At 44.8% G+C, this 12,355-nt stretch overlaps 1 long non-coding RNA gene across 2 annotated transcripts; it reads left to right on the forward strand.

Annotated features, from left to right (window-relative positions):
* On the forward strand, nucleotides 857–11,522 carry LOC110400015. Of its 2 annotated transcripts, none has more exons than XR_002439530.1 (4): nucleotides 857–999; nucleotides 3,523–3,663; nucleotides 3,790–3,855; nucleotides 6,803–11,522. It is a non-coding gene; the product is annotated as an uncharacterized LOC110400015 (long non-coding RNA). The 2 variants fall into 2 exon arrangements; XR_002439531.1 differs by lacking the exon at nucleotides 857–999 and adding an exon at nucleotides 1,197–1,387.

Below are 12,355 nucleotides of genomic sequence, written 5' to 3' on the forward strand. Positions count from 1 at the left end.
GTGTGCAGTTTGGACGGCCATGTCCCAGATCCAGGGCTGTGCTGAGGCTTTGGTCTTCTGCTGCCGCGAGAGGGAATTTGCAGGTGATCCTTGAAAGCTTCGGAATGATTTTGTTTGGAAACTGGATGTGTCTGTACTGAAACCCAGGTACTCTGCTGTGACTTAATCCAAAATAATCACAGAAATAAGTAGTTTTCAAACTGTGAGTTCTTCACAAGCACTGGGGAAGTAATAATATAGACAGAAGTGACTTTATAGAACTTGAGGTTTTATATACCAATTCCATTTGCTTAGCTTCGGTGTGTAAATAAAACCCGGTTCACTTATTTAAAACGGCAGAATGTGAAGAGCAGTACTGATCATAACATTCAAGAGAGAAAACGCTATTTTCATTCAAAAAACCCGACCCTCCCCCACGCACCCTGAGGCCATCCCTCTCGTCCTCTCGCTGTTACTGGGAGCAGAGGCAGACCCCCACCTCACCACAGCCTCTCTTACGGAGCTGGACAGAGCCAGGTCTGCCCTCAGCCCCTCTTCTCCAGACCGGCCCATCCCAGCTCCCCCAGCCTCTCCCCGTAGGACTGCGCTGCAGCCCCGCACAGCTCCGTCACCCCACTGTCTTCCTCGCAGGGAGGGGCCCAACAGGGCCCCAGGCCGTTATTGCTCAGGACGTGCAGAAATAAAAGCCGGACAGCTGATAAAACTCGCTGTGCGGTAACGCCTTCCGCAGTACTCCGAGGTACGGAGGCACAGTCACAGCCCCGGGCGCACGGACGGACGGGGCAGCTCCCCGCACCGCCCCAACCTCGGGGCTCTGCCCGCCGGCCCCGGCCCCGCCCCGTGCGGGCGGGCGGCAGTGCCCGGAGCGGCAGCGGGGCCTGGCGGGGCCCTGGGGCTGCCCGAGCCGCGTGTGCCGGCCCCGCCGCCATGGAGGCGCTGGCGCGGGGGCGGCGGGGGCCGCCGGGCGCGCAGGAGCCGGAGCCGGGGGAGCCGGAGCGCGTGAGTGCCGGGGGTCGGGCGGGAGATGGCGGCCCGGGGCGGACGGGCACGGCGGGCTCGGGGCCCCCTGGCGGCGGCGGGGGGAGCCGCGGGCTCGGCGCTGCGTGGGCCCGTCCCGGAGGAACTGCCTGGGGCTCCGCGCGGCCGTTGCTCCGCGCGTGTTTGCAGCCGCGCGTCCTGCCCTGCGGGCTGCCCCGTCCCGGCCGCGGCGCTGCGCGGAGCGGAGCGTTTCTGGTTTCTATATCGGAACGTCTGTCACGCTGCTTCTGGGGTTCGGCCCTTCGGGGTTTTAAGCCACTGCCGCTGCTGGGCCTGGAGGCCGTTCTGAACGCCGTTGTCAATGGCAAGGATTCCCTGCGGCTTCTTCTGCTCCCCCGTTGCTCCCGCTGTACGTTGTACAGACGGACGGGTGATTGGTTTTTGCCTTTTATATGTTGGCGCAGCTATCTGGAACCTCCTGCAGGATGGAGCTCCTTGCTGCACCACTTGCGGTGTTTGGGCACGGAGGCCTTTGGAGGCGGTGCTGCGTGGAGCACAGCGGTCAGACTCGTGGTCCCGGGGGACCCTTCCCACTCGGGACAGTCCTCCCAGCCACGTTCTGCACCAGTTTGGCTTCACTGTTCATAAGAAGCAGCATCGCTGTGAGGCCTTCATCCTTTCAGCAAATGCACGTGTTTTCCCAGGGCTTGCCAGCTGGGAGAGAGAGTGACAGAACACCTGCTCTGCGAGCGGCCCTGTTTTCTGCCTGTTCTGGGACATGCTGTGAATTGCTGTTGCTTGTCTCAAACTATGTTTCAAGCTGGAGATGTACCACAATTGCTCCCTAACAAAATTAGTCATTTTGACGCAATGCGTGGTTGCCTTTTGAGTAGCTCGCTCATTGATCCTTATTAATCACAGGCACTTTGAGTCCTGCGCTAAATGTGTTCTGTTCGCAGGCAGGATTGATGTATCGATTGTTTCTTTCCTAAGAGAGAATTCCAGGAGTGAAGCCTTCCCTGAAGCCAGCTCCGCTAGCAGCTCCCACAGATTGTCTTGGCGTCTCTGTGATAAGATTGTCAGCCAGCTACTCTGTGTGCTGAATTCCTGTCACTGGCGCTAAATGTCTTAAACTCCCCCAAAACAATGCTTTGAATTTATTTTTAATAAGCCAAATTTCTTCTGATATGTGGCAGTAAATCATTTTTTCCTCTTTTCCTTCATCTCGCGCATCGTGCCAGCTCTGCTGCTGCAGCACTACGCTCCAGCTTTTAATAAAGGACGAGTTCTGCTGCAACAAAGGGAAGAGAATGTTTTCCCAGAGGAAGGCAATCTCTCTTCAGAGGACCTCCTCAGACTTTTTATTATTATATTATTCACTTTCTTAGTACAATACATATTGCACTTTTTGATTTACTTCCCATCCAAATATCCTGTATTCCTTGATAGTGTTCTCCTTTCAACTGTTTTCCGCTGAGGTTCCTGTTGTATTGATCCATTTTGTTTTCACATAGTATATTCAAATTTTAAATTTAGTTCCCGTGCTTCAGTAGTCTGTCAGTTCTGTGGCAATGCCTCTCCCACCTGTGAAATCATATGCTTGTGAAAAAGATCGAATGTTGTTACTCCTTAAACAAAGTTTGTTCAGAAAGTTATTTCAAAAGCGTGCGCATCTCCTTGGAATTCAGTCAGAGCCAGACCCTGAAATGTCTGCATCACTTCTGAAATTTCTCTTTATTCTGTTAATGCGCTGCCCCAGTTTCAAGCAGCCTCCCTGTGCAGTCACAGGCCAAGGGTAGTTCCCTTCTCAGGGTTTCCCTTCGGTGCCTGCCCCACGCTTGCCCCTTACCCTTCTGGGTTCCTGACGTGGTTCTCACAATGAGGCACTGTCTCTGCAGACCTCCAGTCTTGCACTGGGATGCCAAGAACTGTGAGAAAGGCATCCCCGCTTAGCACAGCCCGTTCTCCAGAGGTGGAGCAATCTGCAGGAAATCCAAAAGTCGCTCAGTACCAGGTAACAGTTCAGGTGAGAAGCGGGAAGCTGATCATTTGGATAGCAGAGGACAGCTGTAAAAAGGTGGCAGCTTGCAGAAAAAGACACAAATAAATCATTACGAAATATGTCTTCATAACTGTCTGACTTGGCTTCAGGGTTTTCCTTCCGTTTCCGTGATTTAATTAGCCCTTTCACAGAACTTCCCATGATCCGCTCCTTTGATAAGCCCCATCCAAAATTAGACGCTAATGGAGGGTGACGTATCCTCCTTTCCCACTGGCGTTCTATCCCCAGTTTCTGAAGCTGAGGCACAGAGACGTTTAGTGAGATCCGCACATCTCCCTGCTCATCCAGCGCCAGGCACGATGTTCCATGCAGAGTGTTCGTGCTCTGGCCTAGTGCCTGACAGGCTGTATTTACTAACTCACTGTACTTACTGTTCTTCTAAGTGAATATAAGATCCCTGTCAGTCATAAACAAATCCTGCCGGCTTGTGTCCAATGGCCTATTCCCTGCAAAGACGTAAATATTCCTTTTGATTCTTTCAGAAGCGAGTATGCAAGCCGTTAGAAGCCGTTCCAAATGAGGTCGATGCTCGCCTCATTGATTGTGCTATGGAGCTGGATTCTAAACAGAAAGTCTCCTCTGGCTGTGGTCCTTGGGCTACAAAGACAAAGCAAAATTCAATGGTATGTTTACACCGTCAACATATCTATTTATTAGAACGCATTTAAAGTCAGTTTTATAATAAAATTGCAAGTAATTGTGGTTTGTTTGTTTGTTTTTTATGGTTCTGTATGTGTTTTGTTAATCAGATTTTTGAAAACCAAGGAAGCAGAGGTACTGCCCAGCCTTGCCCAAGATGTATTGCTGGAGAATCTGTAAGTATATTAGCCTTTTTTCTGTGGCATAAAAGATAGACTTGTTCTTAAGTATTAGATCCATAAAACACAAAGTTAATAAAAACCACAATTACATTTCTCAGGAATAAAGCATGTAAATAAAAGAAGGCAGATTGATTTAGCATTTCTGAGGTATGCCAGCAGAGTACAAACTAATATGTTTTCGGCAGCAGTTGGAAAATATGGAGACTGCAAACACATTTTTCACATTCGCACTAAAAAGCAGAGTTTAGGAAGTAACTGAAGCAAACAGTAACATACAACTTCCTCTACCCTGGTATTATGTCTTCCTTGATTTACACAATCATAACAAAATACTCAGGAATCCCATTCTCTTTCTTATTTTTTTTCCTCTAACTCGATAGTTCCTTTCCAAAGAGCAGACATACACCATACCATCTTACACTGTAGACATACTAGACCCAGTTTTAAACAAGCTGGCTGAAGAACTAGTAGCCAGCTTGGCACAGGCAGCTTGACTTTTCAGAAAAGCAAGGCAAGTCTTTGGACAGCTGAGTAGTGCTGAGTTCTGAGCCGTGTTGATTTGCAAACTAAGCTGGGTAAAACCAGCTTTTTTATTTGTGTAGGCTGTAGCCAACAGCTGCAATGTGGCACAGTGTGGTATGCCACAATACTGCAGTTGTAGTGCTAGAATCTCCTGTTAAAAGATGATGGTTATCTTAAGCACTTTCTTTTTTACTTTGCATTGATGTCCAAACCCTCAAGAGAGAAGGGCTGGGAACACTGGAAGTCGTTATGGTGCTCCTCCAGTTTCATTTTTCATGCAGATTCCCTAACCAAAGTTTCAGAAGTCTCTGAAGTGTATGGGAGCTGGAAAGGCATTTACTGTGTTAACTTCTTCTGCCTGTCTTTTAAAATAAAATAGAAACCAGATCCGGATTTCTATTTTAGGAGTAATCATTACGAACAGAAATCAGTATGACCAAATTTGTGAATTACCAACCTTGAACTTTCAGGTATGTGACTGTGGGGGCATTGAGACCTTAAAGAAGATCTTGGAATTAAAATCCAAATTGGCACATGATAAACTCAACTTTGTTATGTTACAGAACTGTGGTCCCATCATTAGAGTTATCAAAATTCTTCTGCATTGATGACCACTGCATTTTGGAAAATTATCACTACTTTCACGTAACATGAATATAAATACTGTAATTCCAAATAAGACCGTTTCTATTTTAAGTCAGAGCATCCTAACAGTTCTTTTGCTATGATGTAGTAAAGATCCTGAAATCAAAACTAGGAACCCCAGTACCTTAGGATATACAGTTCACCTCTTCAACAAGCATTCATTTGTTTGGGTGCAGTGGATGACTTCTAAATGCTTTTCAGCTTCAGCTGTAAGAACCAAGTGAAACCATCTGCTGACTGTACTCAAGGAGAATTGGAATCTCAAAAGTAAAGAATTTTCCTACTTAACTGTCCTGTGCTGTCAACATAGTGACTCAAGTCAGTGTTACAAACATCTGGAGCCTTTGTATAGCTGCTTGCTAGACTTCTTGCTGAATTAGGCTCATATCATTGAGCTGAAATAGAAACTGCTTTGCTCAAAGCAGGCTGATCTAAAATATGACTGACTCAGATGAAATCCTGTTTTCCTTGATGTTCCCTGTAGTGGTGACAAAGTTTATCCACGTCTGTTGCATGATGTCAAATACCAATTAGAGTTTAAGGAGCAAGATGCAGTGTTTGGTAATGGAATAATCAAGTTAGTGTATATATTCACTTCTCCATTATTTGAATCATGGGCCTGGAACAATCTGGATGAAAGAAATGTGTGACTGCTTTTGCACCCATGGTGTGCTTTTGCAGAGGGGAGGGATTCTTTTTGACTCTCGGTTTCAGTCAGCAGGGTTTGTTAGTTTAGACATAATGCCAGACACAAAGACAGGACTAGAGCAGCTGGAATTGTGTTCTAGTGCAGCTGAATGCATGCTGTGCTGAGCTCGTAAAGCCGTCCTGATAGAAGCTGGCTCATGTGGGTGTCCTTGCATCCACAGCACAATTCATCTACAGCTCCTCTAACCGTGGGTGAACTGATTATACTGATTTGTTATTCGTGTTCCCTTCAGATCATCAGATATTTGCAGCCATACCATAATAGATAACGTGGTTACACTTTGATAAATTTAGTAGGACTTATCTTAGTAATACGTTCATTCTTAAAATAATAAAACCCCTATATTGAGAATAAAATGTGTAGTAAGCTGAGGGTTTTCTTCAGAATTAAGATTTCACCTTAGGAAAATGAGCTTGTCACAATGAATAAGATGCATCACGGAAGTCCTTCGGAACAGCTGAAATGTCCCTAAGGGAAGAGCCTCCAGGTAGCAAAATAAATAATGTTGGAATGCTTATTCATAGCAATAATGTTAAAATTCTCTAAGAAACTGTATGCTACCGATGGGAGGGAAATTCAAAAACATTGAAAATCCACACAGGAGTAAGGCAAACAGAAGGCAGACCAGGCTGAGATGATTTGTCTTGGCTGTGGGTAGTCTTCTCAGCATTGTACTTTGCATGAGGAACCTCATTCACACGAGCTTTCCTGAAAGCATTTACTTCTTTGTTTCTACACTACATGCTGTGATTTTCAAAGTGTATTCAAAGGGAACATCACTTTTTGGCTTGCTCTCTTAACTTTCAGGCCTATTTTCCTGGGCATGATCACAACCACGCGTTTCAGAAACAACAGCAGAAGTGCATTAAGCCACAATTTGAGATGAGAGTTCTCCTGAATTTGCAGTTTTTTAACCTTTCTCCACTAGTTCTTTGGGAAAGGAGGGAGCACTTGAGGTGCTGTTAGCAGAACTGTCCATTTCTTTTACAATAACGCTTGTAAATGGATACAGAGAAAGAGCTTCAGGTTTTGATAATTTTGTCACATACCATTTTGTCATTTCAGGGACACTTCAATCACATCCTGGGCTGCTAGAGATGGAGAGACTGCAGATAAACAATGCTGCCTTCCCTGCTGGATTCTAGAAATGCACCTGTGAGCAGTGCACAGCTGGAGTACGTTCACTCACGGCGAACTGTTCAGCACACTCTGTGTGTTACTCCTCCAGTGCACAGTTGGATGCCACTGTTTTTACACTTGAAAAAATGCTTTTGTTTTTAAGGTATCTCATAGATAAGAAAATATATATGTTTGATTTAACTTTTTGGAGTAGTTAAGGTGATTTGGCCTTTGGCCCAGTCTGCACCTGGCACTGGACCAAAGATCATGCTGATACAAAGTATTCTACTGTCTCACTTGGGCACTTTCTCTGATACTCTTGGAGGTTGTCCTTGTGTTTACACTGGTACAGGGCCTGCACTTCTAGTTCAATTGTATATAAGCAGGCAGAAATTTGAGGACTCTTCAGTTCTAGATAGAGAGCTGATCAGCTTTACAGCTATGCAAGGGCCATTAAAAACCCGATTGAAACTTATTTTGTTTTAACATCCAGAATATGCATCCAATTTGGGTATCTTTCCTACATGCCAAACTCTTACATGATTTACAATAAGCGCAGTTTGTGAATGTGACAGGTAACTATCTAAAAGAAAAATCAGTATTATTTGAACAACATTATCATGCGAAGGTGAGTGGTGCTTCAGATCTGCACAGTCCTCTCAAGTTGCTGAAAATACCATCTGATGCTCTGGGATTCCTTCTTTCCAGCTGTTGTGATTCTAGAACAAATCTGTTTAAGGTTGTTACCCAACTTGATCCTATAGGCTTGCCACAAATGGTTTAATCAATATTTGGATGGCCTGCAGGCCTATGTAATTTTTAAACACCTGCAGATTTTTAGACTCTTAAGGTATCCAAGTTGTGTTATTTGGATGTGACACTTCAAGTGGCTGCTCTGGAATGGAGCTGGCTGCTGTCCAGAACAGAATAGCAATACGCTTACCCTCTGTGTTAGAGGGAAATGGCAATGATATGCCAAAGTTCAGGAAGAAAGCAATCTTCACTGTCAGGAGAAGTGTGCCCTGTTCCCACTGAGCCTTCGGGCAAGGTTCAGCCCACACCAGCAAGGCAGGCAGAACAGCTTCCAGCCTCTCCTGTTCTGAGGGCAGGCACTACTCAGTGTAGATTAAAACGGTAGCTCTGAAGTTGCAAAAATCTAGGAACAGGCTTGTAAAGGTCACTGTCCCAGTGGCATTTATCACACCTTACAGTGCTTAGACAAAGCTTTTCCTAGTCCTAGAACGCTTCCCATATCGTGTGTGGAGTTGTAGCTAGTACTGGCTTGATTTTTATTAACAAAATACTCTTCCTAAATAGATGAATATCATATGAATACTGAATTCAGTTAAGCGACGGATGGGGAAATAAGTTTATTAAGCAGAGCTGCACTAAATTGGCATCCAGAAAGTTTGGTTAGGAAAGAATAAATTTCCTCCAAGCCCATACGAATTTTAGATCCTTTGAAAATTGATCTTTGCAAAGTGGGATTGGCCTGGATGATCTCCAGAGATCCCCCCACCCCCTACAATTCTGTGATTCTGCCAGTTCTTTCAGATACCCCAAGATCTCCTTCAATGACAGAAGCCGTACAATCTGTTCAAAGATCAAGTCAATGAGAAACACGATGGTTTTAAAATTTGTATTTGCCCTGTTACCTTGAAGGTAAGAAACTCATCTCGAGCTCTCCAGCCCCCAATACAGGCTATATTATCTATCCAAGCCAGAAAGGAACATACACTCAGTTGAAATGATAGAAGAGCATGAGCAAATTCCCATATACTGATAATAGAGTGTATCAGCTAGTGCAAAATGGTAATATAAAATGGTTTCTAAAGATGCTGTTTGCTCTGCAACTGCGTATTTCTTGCTGGGTAGCTAGACTATATTTTGTGGGCAGTTCATTTTTACAAGATTTTCCAGTTCTTTAAAAATCCTGGTAGCATTGTCAGCCAAGAAAAAAAGATGGCTAAGCTTCAGTTTCTGTGCCGTAAAAATGGAAATAGTTACTTTGCATGTAAAAGGCTGGAAGATATCTAAAAGTTTAGGCACTGCAAAGTGACTCAAAACGTATTGGGCTTCACTGAGCTAAATGCTTGAAAGCAGCCATTAGCAGAACACTATGTAATCAAAATTTAAGGTATGTTAAGAAGAGAAATTACACTTGGAGTTGTTCCTGGCAAAGTTTTCTGCTAGAATTTATTAGACCAAAGAAGCACAACATTGTTTTTAAAACATGTGGAATATGCCTATGAATCAGCAGACCAAGAGGACGATTTTCCATTTAAATAATTCAAATTTCGTCAAGTTAAGAATTCACAGATACCAGTGCATGTATTTCTCCTGTTGGCTAAAAACCTGGCTGCATTTTAGCCTAGTATAGAATACAGTCAGAATGAGAACTAATTGATTTTCCTTACGATCCTTGTAGTTCCTACCATGCTCTTTCTAATCCTTCTCCTTTCAGAGCAGCCATTGCTTGGTTTTGTAAGCTGCCACCGTACATAAATCACAGGATTGGTCATAGTTCCTGGCTGCATTACAGAGGCCTGATGAAGTCACACTCTGTTCGATTTTAATGCAATTTTTTCATATCAGTCTTCTCATTGTTACTGTGCGCTGTGCAGGTATTTTATTACACTGTCCACAGTGACTCTCAGCTCTGTCCTTGGAGATTACTGCATCTCTACAGCTCCAGAAAATAGGAGAACGTTGTACTATTTTTTACTCTGTAACCTGCAGTGTGAACACGGGCCTGGGGTACCTTCTTTGCACTGTTCAAAATGTAATGCTGCATTTTATATCAGATCTAATTGCTCAGTAGTTACATTACTTGTGTGTATAGTTTGAATATCTAAATGCTGTAGAAAAGAAACATGAGTAAAATTGTCCCAGGTAGGGTCAGTGTTTAACTGCAGCCTTTTCTGTTCCCCAGGAACACAACACAGGGTACGTTGTTGCAATTCTGTGGCCATATTTTAAAAAACTCTGGTGCCCAACCAATTTTATCTGTTTTGAGAATGAACTCTAAAAATGGGTTTCGATGTAGACTAGCTGGTGGAAAGTTAGCTCCCCTCACTTCCACTTCATCCCAATTAATGTAGTTATACTGAGTGTTGTCGATATGTTAGTATAGAGGAGGAATGATAAAACACTTGGCAGTTACGATCTTTCCTGCATCGTAACAGTTTATAATGAAAGAGCAAGTGTAAGAACTACTTCTCAGTACAGAAACATGATGCCTTTCTTCCTTAGCAAAGATTTCTGAGAAACTTGTCTGTATCTTTCTCATCCTTCTGATTTGATATGCATTTTAATCTTGGCATTCCCACCATGTCAGTTTCCAGGATAGCTTTCCCTAGCTCCTTACCTGCAGGAGCACCAGGCTGGATGGGCTGGGAGTACCTGGCACCTGTGTGACTGGCAGCAGGGGGCAGATGGGGAGAGGCTGAGAAACAGGACAGGCATTGAATGGGAACACTTCTTACAGCTGGGAGAACAGTGTTTTACACTGTGTTTTGTTCTGGGCATCCTGTTTTTATCTCACAGCTCGGTCTTGAGCATCACGTATCATGACTATTATTGCAACGCTGATAGTTCCCAGCAGTATTTTTGCCTTCACACTTGTTAATACAAAAACGTATTGGGCATCAGGAGGGTGTCATACCTGAGTTTTCCTTCTGAAGTAAACATTGGCATCATCACTATTTAAGAAGCATTTCCTGTGTGACTAGAGTTCAGGTGTGCGCATGTACTAGATCAGCAGAGAATAAAGATACATCTAGTTTTGATAGCAGCTCCCTCTTTTTGGTGGTCCTTGAGTTGGCTTAGAATTAAAACACGAATCAACAAGAACGCAGTGGGATGCGCAGCTCATGTTAGGAGGCAGAACGGTCGCTGCACTGCACCTTTTTGTCAGTGTTCTGCATTCTTGTTGCGGGAGGTGCTAAGTCCTAAAAGAAAAGATTTTGATAAAAGAAGGTATTCTGGGTCGATGTCCATTTCGGCTGTGTTCTGCATGAAGAACCCAGAAATGAAATAATGGCTGTTGCTCACTTTGTGCTCCTGGGTTTGCTCCATGTGTCCCTGGGCCTGCTCCTCCATTCACCACACGGCTGCAGGCCTCACTGCTGCTCGGAGGCCGCACCTCTGCAACATCACTGTTAGCCCTGGCTGCGTTCAAAATGAGTTGCTTACCCTTCTGCATAAGCTTCAAAGTGAACCTTCAGGAAGGATGCGGCTGGTATCTTTTTCAGTCGACGTGCTGTATTTGTCATTTGCTTCAGGGTTTGGTCAGTCAGGATCATGAAGGTGCTGCAGCAGGCGCAGCTGAAGGCCGTGCAGTTCGGGGTCGTAAATGTTTCTTTGAAGCAGGTTGGTGTCAAATCTGCAGTAGAACCTCAGAACTATTTTTTGTGGGACTTCTCTTCCCACAAGATCTCTCCCTACGAGATTTTGCTTTATTGATAAATACGATAGATTCTTTATCTTTCTTAATGCTGTGGTTTGTACACAAAATAACCCCAAAGATACTTTATTTCCGTGTATATAGTACAATTGAGCGTACGGTCAGTTTTTAATTCAGAGGAAAGTTATGTAATATTTTTAACTTTGTATTTTATAAGCTGTTGCAAAAGCAGATGCATTAAACACACCTTTGGCTACAGTACGAAACGGACTGGTTTTGTTACACCACTAACAGTTGAATTACGTTCTGCAGGCATGGAGGTGCAGAGGTAAATAGAAGGGTTTGGGGTTTATATACTATGTAGCTTCATTTGTACAATGTAGCCCACCTAGCTCTTCCCCTCGCGGGCCGGATACATGAGCGATACACAGAATCAATATTTTGCAACAACATAATTCCTCTGCCGCTTTGGCTTAATGGAGAGTTAAAGATTAATATTTTTCAACTGATCTCCATCAGCGTTTCCAGATTTTGTTTTTCCTCACCTAACTGGAACACCTCAGGATCAGGCCTAAGTTCCTGTGGATTTAGGTAGAAACGTAGGTGTCTAGACGCCTTTGTGAATCTAAGCTCTAATCTCCTTGGATCTCATTGCTTTATGTAGATTATCACTGCTCGATAGCAGCGTGGTTCCGAAGCAAATCCCCCAGCCAGTGCCACTCGCCGTGCACCGCTGCAGCTGTAGCACAGTCGTGGTGCACGTGAAATGGCCCTTCCCAGCAGCCTGCTCAGCCTTGCGTGCCCACTGTGCCCCACATCCTGCCCTGCCCCGAGCTGTGTGCTGCTCCCTGGGTGGCTTCTGCTCCATGCAGCAGGAGCAGGCTGCGCTTGGTCTGAGGTGAAACCTCCCAGCCATGTATTGCAGAGGTGGGGGCCTTAGCATGGCCGCGTCACTTTGCTTGCAAGCGTCAGCGTGACCTCAGTTTGTTTGTCTCTCAAAAGAGAGCCCGCTGTGTTGTGTTGTAAAGTCCTGTTGCTGCAGGACTGAACGAGGAACCAAGGCACAGGGCATTCATTCACAGAACCATTAAAGC

The sequence above is a fragment of the Numida meleagris genome, chromosome 5 (assembly GCF_002078875.1).
Source record: "Numida meleagris isolate 19003 breed g44 Domestic line chromosome 5, NumMel1.0, whole genome shotgun sequence".
NCBI lineage: Eukaryota > Metazoa > Chordata > Aves > Galliformes > Numididae > Numida > Numida meleagris.